At 41.7% G+C, this 11,881-nt stretch overlaps 1 long non-coding RNA gene across 3 annotated transcripts in view; it reads right to left on the reverse strand.

Moving 5' to 3' along the window:
• LOC122547782 overlaps window positions 1-11,881 on the reverse strand; it is a 27,412-nt gene that overhangs the window by 4,083 nt on the left and 11,448 nt on the right. Inside the window, exons 2-3 of one of the 3 annotated variants that reach the window (XR_006311090.1) lie at window positions 11,481-11,554; window positions 1,300-1,454 (exon numbers count right to left, since the gene is read on the reverse strand). This is a non-coding gene — a long non-coding RNA (uncharacterized LOC122547782). Of the gene's footprint in view, window positions 1-1,299; window positions 1,455-1,772; window positions 1,880-11,480; window positions 11,555-11,881 lie in introns of all 3 variants that reach the window. The other 2 variants (XR_006311088.1, XR_006311089.1) reach the window with 2 other exon arrangements.

Raw genomic sequence — 11,881 nt, forward strand, 5'->3', positions numbered from 1 at the left:
ACCTCAGATTACAACAGGATCTGGACCAGATAGGCCAATGGGCTGAGAAGTGGCAGATGGAGTTTAATTCAGATAAATGCGAGGTGCTGCATTTTGGGAAAGCAAACCTTAGCAGCACTTATACATTTAATGGTAAGGTCCAAGGGAGTGTTGCTGAACAAAGAGACCTTGGAGTGCAGGTTCATAGCTCCTTGAAAGTGGAGTCGCAGGTAGATAGGATAGTGAAGGCGGCATTTGTATACTTTCTTTTATTGGTCAGAGCATCGACTACAGGAGTTGGGAGGTCATGTTGCGGCTGTATAGGACATTGGTTAGGCCACTATTGGAATATTGTGTGCAATTCTGGTCTCCTTCCTATCAGAAAGATGTTGTGAAACTTGAAAGGGTTCAGAAGCTATTTACAAGGATGTTGCCAGGGTTGGAGGATTTGAGCTACAGGGAGAGGTTAAACATGCTGGGGCTGTTTTCCCTGGAGCGTCGGAGGCTGAGGGGTGACCTTATAGAGGTTTATAAAATTATGAGGGGCATGGATAGGGTAAATAGACAAAGTCTTTTCCCTGCGGTCGGGGAGTCCAGAACTAGAGGGCATAGGTTTAGGGTGAGAGGGGAAAGATATAAAAGAGACCTAAGAGGCAACTTTTTCACGCAGAGGGTGGTACGTGTATGGAATGAGCTGCCAGAGGATGTGGTGGAGGCTGGTACAATTGCAATATTTAAGAGGCAATTGGATGGGTATCTGAATAGGAATGGTTTGGAGGGATATGGGCCGGGTACTGGCAGGTGCGATTAGTTTGGGTTGGGATATCTGGTCGACACGGACGGGTTGGACCGAATGGTCTGTTTCCATGCGGTACATCTCTATGACTCTAAGCTCATTCCAGCACTGAACTGAAAATTCTCTAAGCTGGTCATTCTCAATACACCCCTAATCTGAATTTCACGCACAAAACAACAAAAACACAAAAGAAAATCCCCTCAGCTGGATTGCAAGGAAGATCGGAATAGGCCATTCAGCCCTTTGAGCTTTTCCACCATTCAGTACAATCACGGCTCATCATCCTACTCAGTCCCCTGTTCGTCCTTTTCCCCCCATACCGTTTGATCCCTTTAACCCAAAGAACTACATCTAACTCCTTCTTGAAAACTTTCTATGTCTTGACTGGAACCGCTTTCTGTGGTAGAGAATTGTATATTCCTCCTGCCCCCTCAGAAAACCAAAAATATTCCTTTCAAATTATCCCTTGGGCTTCCCCTTCCCAAGGACGTTGCAGTTCAATGTTTCAGATTTCTCTTACTCACAATGTTGTGGGAAGCCTGGAAAGTCCCATTTCTCCCATTTGCAAACAGGACATCACAGAAGTCACTTCTCTCTCACGTCTTTGATTTCTTAAGTCACTAAAAATCAGTGAGTGGCTCCAAGCAGTGCATCTTAGCCTGGTCCTCGAGGTTCACCACTGGAACAAAGAGGGTCACTTAGAGAAGGGGATCCTATAACATTTGGTGCCACATAAAAGGTAGAAGTATGTCGAATTCCATCTCCCCCTCTCTTGTTCGTGCACGCCTGCGCGAGCGAGAGAAATGTTTAAAAAATAAATCAATTTATTGTCTTGAAAAAAGCCAAAAGGCTTCACACCAGAATACTTCCTGCACTGACCCAAACACAGACTATGATTCAATGCCACTTGGATTGCTTTTCCTTTTACTGCAGTTGAGACAATTGTGACATTATAATGATTGGCAGTTGCATTCAGAGTTACTGTGGATTCACTAACCTGGGAGTTACAATACAGCAGAGGACATGGGCTCAAGTTCCAGGAGACAAAACTGTGGATTTGATTTCAACAAAATTGTAAAATTGTAGACTGGCGATAGAGCAAATCTGAAATGAGAAGAAATTTATTGAACCATAAATCCTTCACTGCTGCTGGGTCAAAATCTTGGAATGCCCTCTCTAAAGGCATTGTGGGTATATCCACAGCTGTTCAAGAAGACAGCTCACCACCACCTTCTCAACACGCAGCTAAAGGTGGAATGTTGGTTGAGTCAGTGATGCCACGTCCCAAGGGTAATAAAAAAAGTTCCAAGATCCTGAATTTTGTACTCTTACTGAGCATTCATGGATGATGATGTGAATGTGTGAGGGAACAGAGAGATAATCTCTGCAGATCCTCAGTTTAAAAAGTACCCATTATCGGCTGGCATGGGGCAGACCCCCAAAAGCATAATATGCCAGGTTGCCAACATGTCTGTCAATGGCAGCATCCAGTACTTGCTGTTATTGCCCGACAAGCGTCACCTAGTTACCACCACCGGCAGTGGGAAAACCGTGGTTGCACCTTAATTATGCCAGTGCCAACACTGGCACCAGGAACATCAGATTCCACACAGGGTGCCACCGTGCCTGTCCCAGTGCACTTCAAATTATTGCATCTCCCGTGCAGTCCAACAAGGAATATCACTTAGATATTCCCAAGGTCATACTCCCAATAACTGCTTTGTGCATAGCATTCAGCTTCAAACTCCACTGCAGGAGGTGCGCAAGAGCATTAATCCTGTGGGATCCTGTTCAGCATTGGGTCATACTGACCTGAACGAAATGTGATCGCTCAGGGCTGAGAGCATGAATAAGTTACAAGGGCTTGAGTGCTATTTCAGTTAATCCATTGTAATGTGCTGGCAGCTTCATTTTCCAGCGAGCACACTGAGACATGACTCTGTGGCCCCAGATTATTTTTTTTTTTTCCACATATCAGATCCATTTGGTCCAATGAAAAGCCGCGATCACCACACCAAATCAAAGAAAGTTTTCCATCAAATAATATGCTGAGATAGAGAAAATTCCACTGGTGGATGATCTTGGGTTACCTATACCAATGATTTCCATGTAAGAGCTTCATTTAAATTTATTTTAATAGGCTTTGCTATTACAAAGTTTTAAAAGAGAAAATGATGTGCAATTATGCAGCATTTTTAAAAGACTAAAAATTGCCTCAAGTATTTATGAAGGAGCATACAGTAAGCCTTTGCAAGTGTCCTAGTCAATTCTCTGGCACTAGATCCTGCTCAAGATGTTGCACTAAATGTCACAGAATGAAGCTTTCCACCATATTTATTGGCCTGATCGAGTCCCTTCACAAAGTCAGCTATGATGGCCTTTGGAAGATATTGGAGACATTAATCTCAATGATTCGAGAGTTCCAAGAAAACATCGCATGCATATCCTGGATGAAGGGGAGTGTTCTTATCCATCCTCAGTCATTCACGATGTTCCACAGGGCCGTGTTGCCACACCAATCCTCTTCAGCATACGCGTTCGCCAATGCCTTCCATAGTGGTGATCCTGTATTGCATTTCGAATGGAAGAGGAGCTGCTCGATTGGAGATGACATCAGGCAACAGCCAAGTTCTTGAACAAGATGGTTCATGATTTCTGACTTGTCGATGACTGCGCATCAACTGCCAGTTCAGGGTCACACTGCAACACAGGATGGGTTTGTTCTCTGCCAGAAGCAATATCATCACCCTTGCAACCAGCATGAAGCAAACAGCAGCACTGTACCAGAACATTCCAGGAAAGCCTGACCTCCGGCTCAAGGTTTAGGTTCTTATCATGAACCTGTCAGCAACAGATTAATTCACATATCTCAGTGGAACATCTCTCCAGCTGTCTGTACTGATGGTGGGCAAGAACTTCCAAAGCTTTTAGAAGACTTTGAACATCAGTCTAGGATTGAGGAGAAAACAAATCTGTCCACCAAACTGAAATTCTTCAGAACAACAATCCTACCCACTTTGCTCTACACACAGGACACTTGGTCTATGCACCAGCAACAGGACACAAAGCTCAACCATTTTTAATTTAGCTGCTTTCAGAAGCTTTTGAAGATGCTGAGCAGAACAAAATAGCAGAAAGTGAGTTACTCACCCATGCCAAGCCTTCATACCATACTGATTACAAATGAGATCATCGGGCCCTTTAGCCAGAATGCCTGACTAATCGCCACTTCCCTGATCAGCCTGGGCTCCGTGACAGTCAAAGCGAGCATCAAGAGGACACTCTGAAGTGAAATTTCACTGAGGAGTTTTGATATCAACTAAGAGAAGCACCCTTTGATCACCTGGCACAATCAAATAATAAGAAGTGCTCCGTCCTTTGAAAGCATATCAGACGCTGAGAGATAACACAAAGCGGTAAAGTCCAGAGCCAACAATTTGTCCAAAGCTCAATCACCTCTGGTGTCCCAACTTATTTGCAGTAGAACATTCAGGGCACAGATTGAGTTTAGCAGGCATTTTACATACCCATCTGGATGTAAAACAAAAAGGGAGTTAAAAAGAGACATTGAAAAGTTAGGAGGTGTAAGCAGGAGCATAAGATTAGACCAGGTGACGCATGCAGAGATTAACCTGGTACAAGCTCAATAGGATCAATGTTTATTTCAGTGCTGTAGCATATAAACAGCAGGCATATCATGACTATTACATGGGATACACTGAAAGTGATGAGAAAAAAACATCCAACAGGGGCAACAGAAAGTTAAACAATTAATCAATAGCAAGAGAGGAGGTGGAAACCAGCTCTTTCCAATCATGTAGCGTTCCAGATCATGAACAATGTGTTGTAGAGTTGGTCAGAAATAAAGAATATGTGCAAACCCACAGTGACAGGAGTGTTCTGTTAACCCATCCACACACCCCCTGCAACCCCAATTCCAACGCTTGATCAACTTGTACAGCAGCTGGCATAGCTTTCTCTTTGCCCTGATCAACCTCCCTAGACTTTACCACTATCTGTGCAGTCACTGCTGCTCAGTTTCCCCTTTTGTGGTCGATTGTGATCTCTGTTGTGTGCCAGGGCTCCATCCTGCACACCTGCTTTGCCATCATCTATGTACTATCCCTCAATAAACTTGCAGTGAATACGGTGAATGCACAACCACCTCTGACGCGAAGACTTTTACCACATGCTTGTCATACATCAGACAAAAACTATGCAAGTCAGAATTACTTGCAACTTGAGATCTTAACTTTGTTTTTGTTCTCACATACGCCTTTATTTGTTCCATCACTTTGGGTCAAATACAGTAAAGGAAAAGAAGGGATTCTGTAAAATTTGTAGTGAGTATCCATTGCTCGCTCAAACTTCCATCTCCATCTTGATTCTGAGCAGCTGAAACCATGATTGTTAAATCTAAAGGTGCCCCTTTCACTTCAAAAACACCATTTCTCCATTCCTCATTTTCCCTTTCGTATGCTGTAGCTAATCCCATATTGTCTCATGCACAAGGACTGTCCGGGATTAGCACCACTAGCTCAATGAATCAAAGAAAGAATCTTAATTTAATGAATTACATTTTCAAATCCCTCAAACCGTACTTACAGCATGTGAAAATAATTGTTGTTAATCATTCTCCCTCCTCTCACTGCACAGACTACACTTTCACTGACACTTTAAATCTCTATTGTCACACAAGCTGTTTTAAATAGTCACAAAGTCCTCCACCTTGAAACATATCATCAATCCTGCACATCCTTCTTTCCCAATTTTTCCACTTGCAACAGAAAATCTCTCAACTGCCCCCCCACCACACTTAAACACCTAAATATCGTAAAATGCAAGAAGCTCCAAGTTATTATTTTGAACACTGAAGGAGTTGGACACCCCCCAGAATCCCAAAGGAAATGTTTCAGAATATGGCTGCCCCTCCCTAACATTTGCAAGAGCGCTGTCAGTACATGGGAGCTACCCAGCAGCCAGCTGGTGTAACACAATTAACAAATCCAACATAAACAAACACATGCCGGTTAATACAACATCATATTTGGAAAGAATATTTTCCGCAACCCTACTGGATCTCTTGCAAGGAACAAAGTGGTTATGGCAACATGGATTCAGACAGAATTCTGATCACCTCATCCTACTTTCAAATTTGAATTCAATAAGAATCTGAACAAAAAACAAGCAGGCCTATTAATGACCAAATAACTAATGTCCACCTTGATAACAATCCATCTGGTTCACTAATACCCTTTAGGAAAAGAAATCTGGTCTGCCCTATTACCCACAGTAATGTTCTTAGCTCTTAACTGACTCTGGCCTAGCCAGATTCTAGATTAGAGTGGTGCTGGAAAAGCACAGCAGTTCAGGCGGCATCCGAGGAGCAGGAAAATCGATGTTTCGGGCAAAAGTCCTTGATGAAGGGCTTTTGCCCGAAACGTCGATTTTCCTGCTCCTCGGCTGCCGCCTGAACGTTTGTGCTTTTCCAGCACCACTCTAATCTAGAATCTGGTTTCCAGCATCTGCAGTCCTTGTTTTTACCTCTGGCCTAGCCAGCAATGTCCATACATCATGGACACATTTTTTGATAAGCTTATAGGTGTCAGAAAAGATGGAATACACTATGGGATTTTCCATTAGGAGGATTCCAGCACTTAAAATGACAGGTGACAAACTTCCACTAAAAAAGTGTTCTGGCCTTGGCAAGGGGTTAAAGTTCAGAGCCCATCCTCAGGAAATATTGAAAACTGATGATAACGATGAGAACATGAGGAGTTAACTTCTTGAGTTGGTCCCCTCTTCACGACCGAAAGATGGACAAGGTAAATGGATAAACTGCGTTGCTGGAAAAGCACAGCAGGTCAGGTAGCATCAGAGGAGCAGGAGAGTTGACATTTCAGGCATAAGCCCTTCATCGGAATGACAGCATAGAGGGAAGGCAATAATGAAAATAAAACTAACTCCAAAGAAGGACAGCAATAAACAAAGAAACTGGTCACAAAAAGCAATGATGCAAAAGATCATGTGAGTCAGATAACAGAAAGAAGCACTAAAGGCACAGCCCAAGGGGAAACAAAACACAAGCAATTGAAATTTCAGAGCATCAAAACACAAGGACAGATGGTAAAACAGAAAATTCCAGTAATACTGTGTTCTTCTCTCAGTATTAACAAAAACCAAAACTTCTCACCAATCTGAATATGTCCCAATGCATTGCACAGACAAAGAACTTTCATAGTGCACTCTCCATTATAAAGTGGGACAATGGACAATTTGCACACAACATGGACTCAGGAATGTCAATGAGATAATAACCATATAATCTGTTTCAGTGGAGCTGAACAAGGGATAAATATTGATCAGGACACCAAGTAAAACCTCCCGACTTTCCTTCAAAATAATGACACACTATACATTCATCTTAAGAGGACAGCTGGGGACTTGGTTTGATGTTCAGATGAACAATGGTATCCTGACAGTGCAAACCTCCCTTGACACTGCACTGAGGATGGCAGCATGGAGTATGTCTTCAAGCCCTGGAATGGGACTTGAACCCATAACCTTCTGATTTAAAGTAGCGTGCAATACCTAAAGAGCCAAGAGTTCAAAATGTGTTCAGTACTCATGGAGAAAATGCATTGCGTGCAGCTGAGTAAAGAATGAGTCAAGCCATAATGCCCAGATTCTGCTGAGCTTCCCCTGCAATAGACACTATAATGAAACCAAACCTTCCAGCTCAGTGAGCAAACCTACATCCAGAACCTCAACCTGAGCTGCAAATCTTCACAAAACTCACTGACACTATAATGGTTACAATCTTAGCTACATTTCGTTCCAAAAGTAGGGGCAGAATGAATGGCAAGAGGGAACGCCCAGGTTACGAGTGAGACCAGCCCGAGATGTACATGCTTGTAGGTGGTTGGCCTGATCAGGTCTAGACCTGGACAACACATCCAGTAAGATGGTCGAAGAGCCCCTGGATACTAATCCTCTGGATAAGCAAAAGCTGTGATTCAATGAAGATTCATTACCTTCAGAATAGCTGCAGAGGATGTGGGAATGGCAAACGTTTCCTCAAAAAAGGGGAGCAAAAATGCACAGGCTGAGTAAGCACAAGTCATGATTTACATGCACAATTTATATCCTGTTCACAGATCAAAACAAACCCTACATCTTGATAAAACCATGTGACAGAAATCAGTCATAAACAAGTAGTAAGCAGCAGTTTCCTCCAAAACAAAACCAACTTATGCGGTCACACAAACCTATGCATAGTATATAGCTTCCACTTCCTCACTTTATAGTCACTGTGCAATATGGCAGCAGAGAAAGTAAGCGAGCCAGAGTGAGATCAGAGCAGAATACAAATCAATTCCCAATGCTACTGCTGCCTGCAAGAGTTTAAATGCCAATAAGGATCAAGTGGTCCAGTTTTGAACTAACTGGGTTTCTCTTAAAAACAAAACACAGATATCCGGTTCAGAGTCAATGAGATCCTTCTTTATAGTATTATTAATAATCATGATACTATGCCGTATCTAAAATACTTAATGCCTTACCAGTTGCAAACACATCAAAATTGGCAAGAAACTGAAATGCTGCAAGTGCCCACACAAAAAGTCACCATATTAATCTCATGCTTTGAGTGTTGGGATTGAAACAAAAAAAAAAAGAGGGCAGGTACAGAAGCATTCGCTTCAGAATTCAGTATGTGAGAGCTTCCGTGTAACAACTGTCCCACACCCATATTCTTCAGGTTCAGTAACCTTTTACTCTGAGCTGGTATGCTTTTTTGTCAATTTCCACAGTCTCCTCTCCTTTCTCCAGGCTAAATCAGTGACCATCCACAGGGAATGCAGGCAAAGCAGCCTCACCTGAACCTCGAAAGGAGCTGTAAACTAACATTTCCAAATCCACACCTTCATCAACCTGTACTTGCACCAAACCAAGGAGAGTGTGAAATCCCTGTAGGTGCAATTAATAACTCATTGTTTCAAATTTACAGTGGGTCAGTAACGAAAAACATCAAGAACCAAAAGGCTTCACTAGGTATTTACACAATGTTACCTGTTATCCAGGTGTTGTTATATATTTCTGTTGACATTAGATATTTTCCAATGTTTAATAGTGTCAGCCCCTCATTTCAGTGATTTGGGCATTTGCTTTGAACTACTCGATACCCAATTCTTTGTGCGCTGGGTTGATCTGGATAGGTTCTGTGTGCACATGTACCCTTTCCAACTCTCTGAAGACAGACGGAGTCAATACTAGAGAAGGCTGTGGCTGGTTTGACATTCCTGATGAAGGGCTTTTGCCCGAAATGTTGATTCTCCTGCTCCTCGAATGCTGCCTGACCTGCTGTGCTTCTCCAGCACCACATTCTTGACTCTCATCTCCAGCAACTGCAGTCCTCACTTTCACCAGGTTTGGCATATAATCTACTCACTAACAAAAATACATACAAAGCCTATCATTCTAGGCCACTTATATAGGAGGCCATATCAATGCCAGCACTTTGCTGGAGTAATCTAAAATTAATCCTCCTGTCTACTATATTTCCTAATCCCATCAGTTTCCTGGTATGTCCAGGTGAAGGACACATATGAATACATGTCAAGTCCTTTTGTTGGCACAATCTTTGACAATGCAACCATTTAGCCTTCGTGGTTGTGTCCCAGATATTGCTGGCATTGTTAGATGTAAAGCATTATAAAGATGAGGAACTTTTAGATCAAATAAAGAGCAACATCCATCCAGTACACCTGTTACCATCCTAGTAGGCAAACTCATACATCAATAACGGCAATGCTTATAACTTCTATCCAAGTCAACAACAGACCTAGACAATGAGGGGAGGTCAACCTCCAACAGTTGAGAGTTTCACAACCATTGGACCCAAGTCACCCATTCATTGTTGCACTCGCTGTGCATCACACCCACAAGTTCCTCTTCTAGTGTCTTCCAAAATGTTACTTTCTGAATGAAAATCTAATTTGCTATTGAATGAATCAATAATTTCCACTTTCCCTGTCTCCTCAGGGAATCTGTTCTATAGATTGACCGCTGAAATGTTATTTCTATAAATTCATTTTGAATTCATAATTTCTTCAAATGTTGGCAACAACCTCTCCGACTGTCACTCCATTTAAAATAGCTTTGAAATCTAGAATCTCTCAGCACCTGGCCAATTGTCAGCCCTGCTCATTCCAGCTCTTTGAAAAAGTTATTCAACATATTCATACTTGAGTTTCCAGCTTCACCCCCACCACAGAACCTTGCAAATTATTTGTCTCCAAAATGATTTGATGGGATGGTAAGGTTGGAACACTAACAGCGAATATATAATTTGGGTTGTTTTCATTTGGAGGCTTTGATTCCATCATCCTTGCATGTAGAACATTCTAGATCCTGAACAGATACATTTTCCTATTTTCCCCTCCAATTCTCTGGCTAGCTATTTCAAATTCAGACGTGCTCACCATTATCTTGCCATTTTGGAATCTGAAAATCATCAAATGACTCAGCTCATAATCTTCTCTTTTCTAAATGAAAAGAAGCCCAATTTATATAATCACTGCCTGTATTCCAACCCTGCCATCCCCTCAAATCATTTTGGATGCAGACTTCTGGATCATTTCAATAACCGCAAATATCTTTTCTGTACAGTGACAGCCAGGACTATACACAGTATTCCAAGTGCCATTGTAATAACAATTTATAAAATGGCACAACCACCTCATTACTATTGACCTTTTAACACATCTCAACATTTGATTTACTTTCTCACTGGCATCAGACATTGGTGCAATAATTTTAATCTACTGTATAATAAAGACCCTTAGATCTCTTTTTCATATACATTATCTTCCTTCCACTTAAGGTGTAGCCCCCTCCTACTAGATCATGTTTAGCTCCATATGAAGTATTTAGCATTTCTCTACAGCTCATCCATTCTGAGTAAGGTTCAAATCCTGTAACTTATCCTGTACATCACAATATAGGAGGAAGAGGAGAGAGGAGTTGAGAAAGTGAGGGATAGCATAAATATTATTTGCCTTAACCTCTGCCCCTCAGATCCAAAAGGGAAAAATAGACAAAAAGACACATTTTTGTCCATGCTTCTTGTCTTGTGCGCAAAACAAAATACTTTAACAAAATAGATGCCCTTTTCGGCAAGTTCTGTTCAACCAAACAGCTATTCGAACATAGAATCGACAAATAGGAATTCAAAAACATTTTTTTCCACTAAAATGATCTTCTCCAACAATCTAAATGAGGTGTAAAATAGCAGAGCAAAAGGGGCACTCTGATACTGAAGGAATTAAATATTAGATTATTTGAATTAATGCAGACATCAGACAGTAAACTGCACAATGTCGGCATTGTGGATTTGCACCATCAGCTCTGCTAAAGCTTGTCTGAAGGGACATCATTGAATGGAAGGTTTTGACTCAGCACTAAATAAAATTAAAATTCTGCATTGTCCAACAATACCCACAGAAATATGCAGGCACTGAAAAGAACTAAAACATCAGGAGCATTGAACTTTAGCCTGCTCTTTCCTTTCTGTCGTATCAATTAGTTGAATTTAAAAAGACAAATAGACTAACATCAGAAAATGCTTAATGTAACAATCGACAACACATAAATAGATATTTAAAATCAAAAAATAAAAGATACTGGTCACCAATAATCTACTTACCATTATCTTGGCAGCTTAGTTCTGAGCCTCCCCCACATTGTACTGAAAATTACTGTATCTTCTTAATGCTGATGCTGTCATAGACAAGAGATACCAGTGTCAGATGTTACAAGTATCAAACAATTGCCCCCCCACCCCCCCCTTTCAAAATATCTGTTTCTCCTTTAAATTTGAAGATGAAGTAAACTTCATTAGTTTCCCTTGCTTTCTAGATTGCAGCTGGTTACTTCATTTATCGGTGACTGGTTTTAACTCTAGGGTCACTGACACACAGAGAGAAAGCACCGGAGGAGGGGGGGGGTTGGCTGTTTCTCCTCTCCATGGGGCAAGGAAGGGAGGGAGAGAGAGAAAAAAAGTGGAAAAGGGGAGGGGGAGAGAGAGAGAGAGAGAGAGAGAGAGAG

This window comes from Chiloscyllium plagiosum, unplaced genomic scaffold (genome assembly GCF_004010195.1).
Source record: "Chiloscyllium plagiosum isolate BGI_BamShark_2017 unplaced genomic scaffold, ASM401019v2 scaf_163, whole genome shotgun sequence".
Taxonomy (NCBI): Eukaryota; Metazoa; Chordata; class Chondrichthyes; order Orectolobiformes; family Hemiscylliidae; genus Chiloscyllium; species Chiloscyllium plagiosum.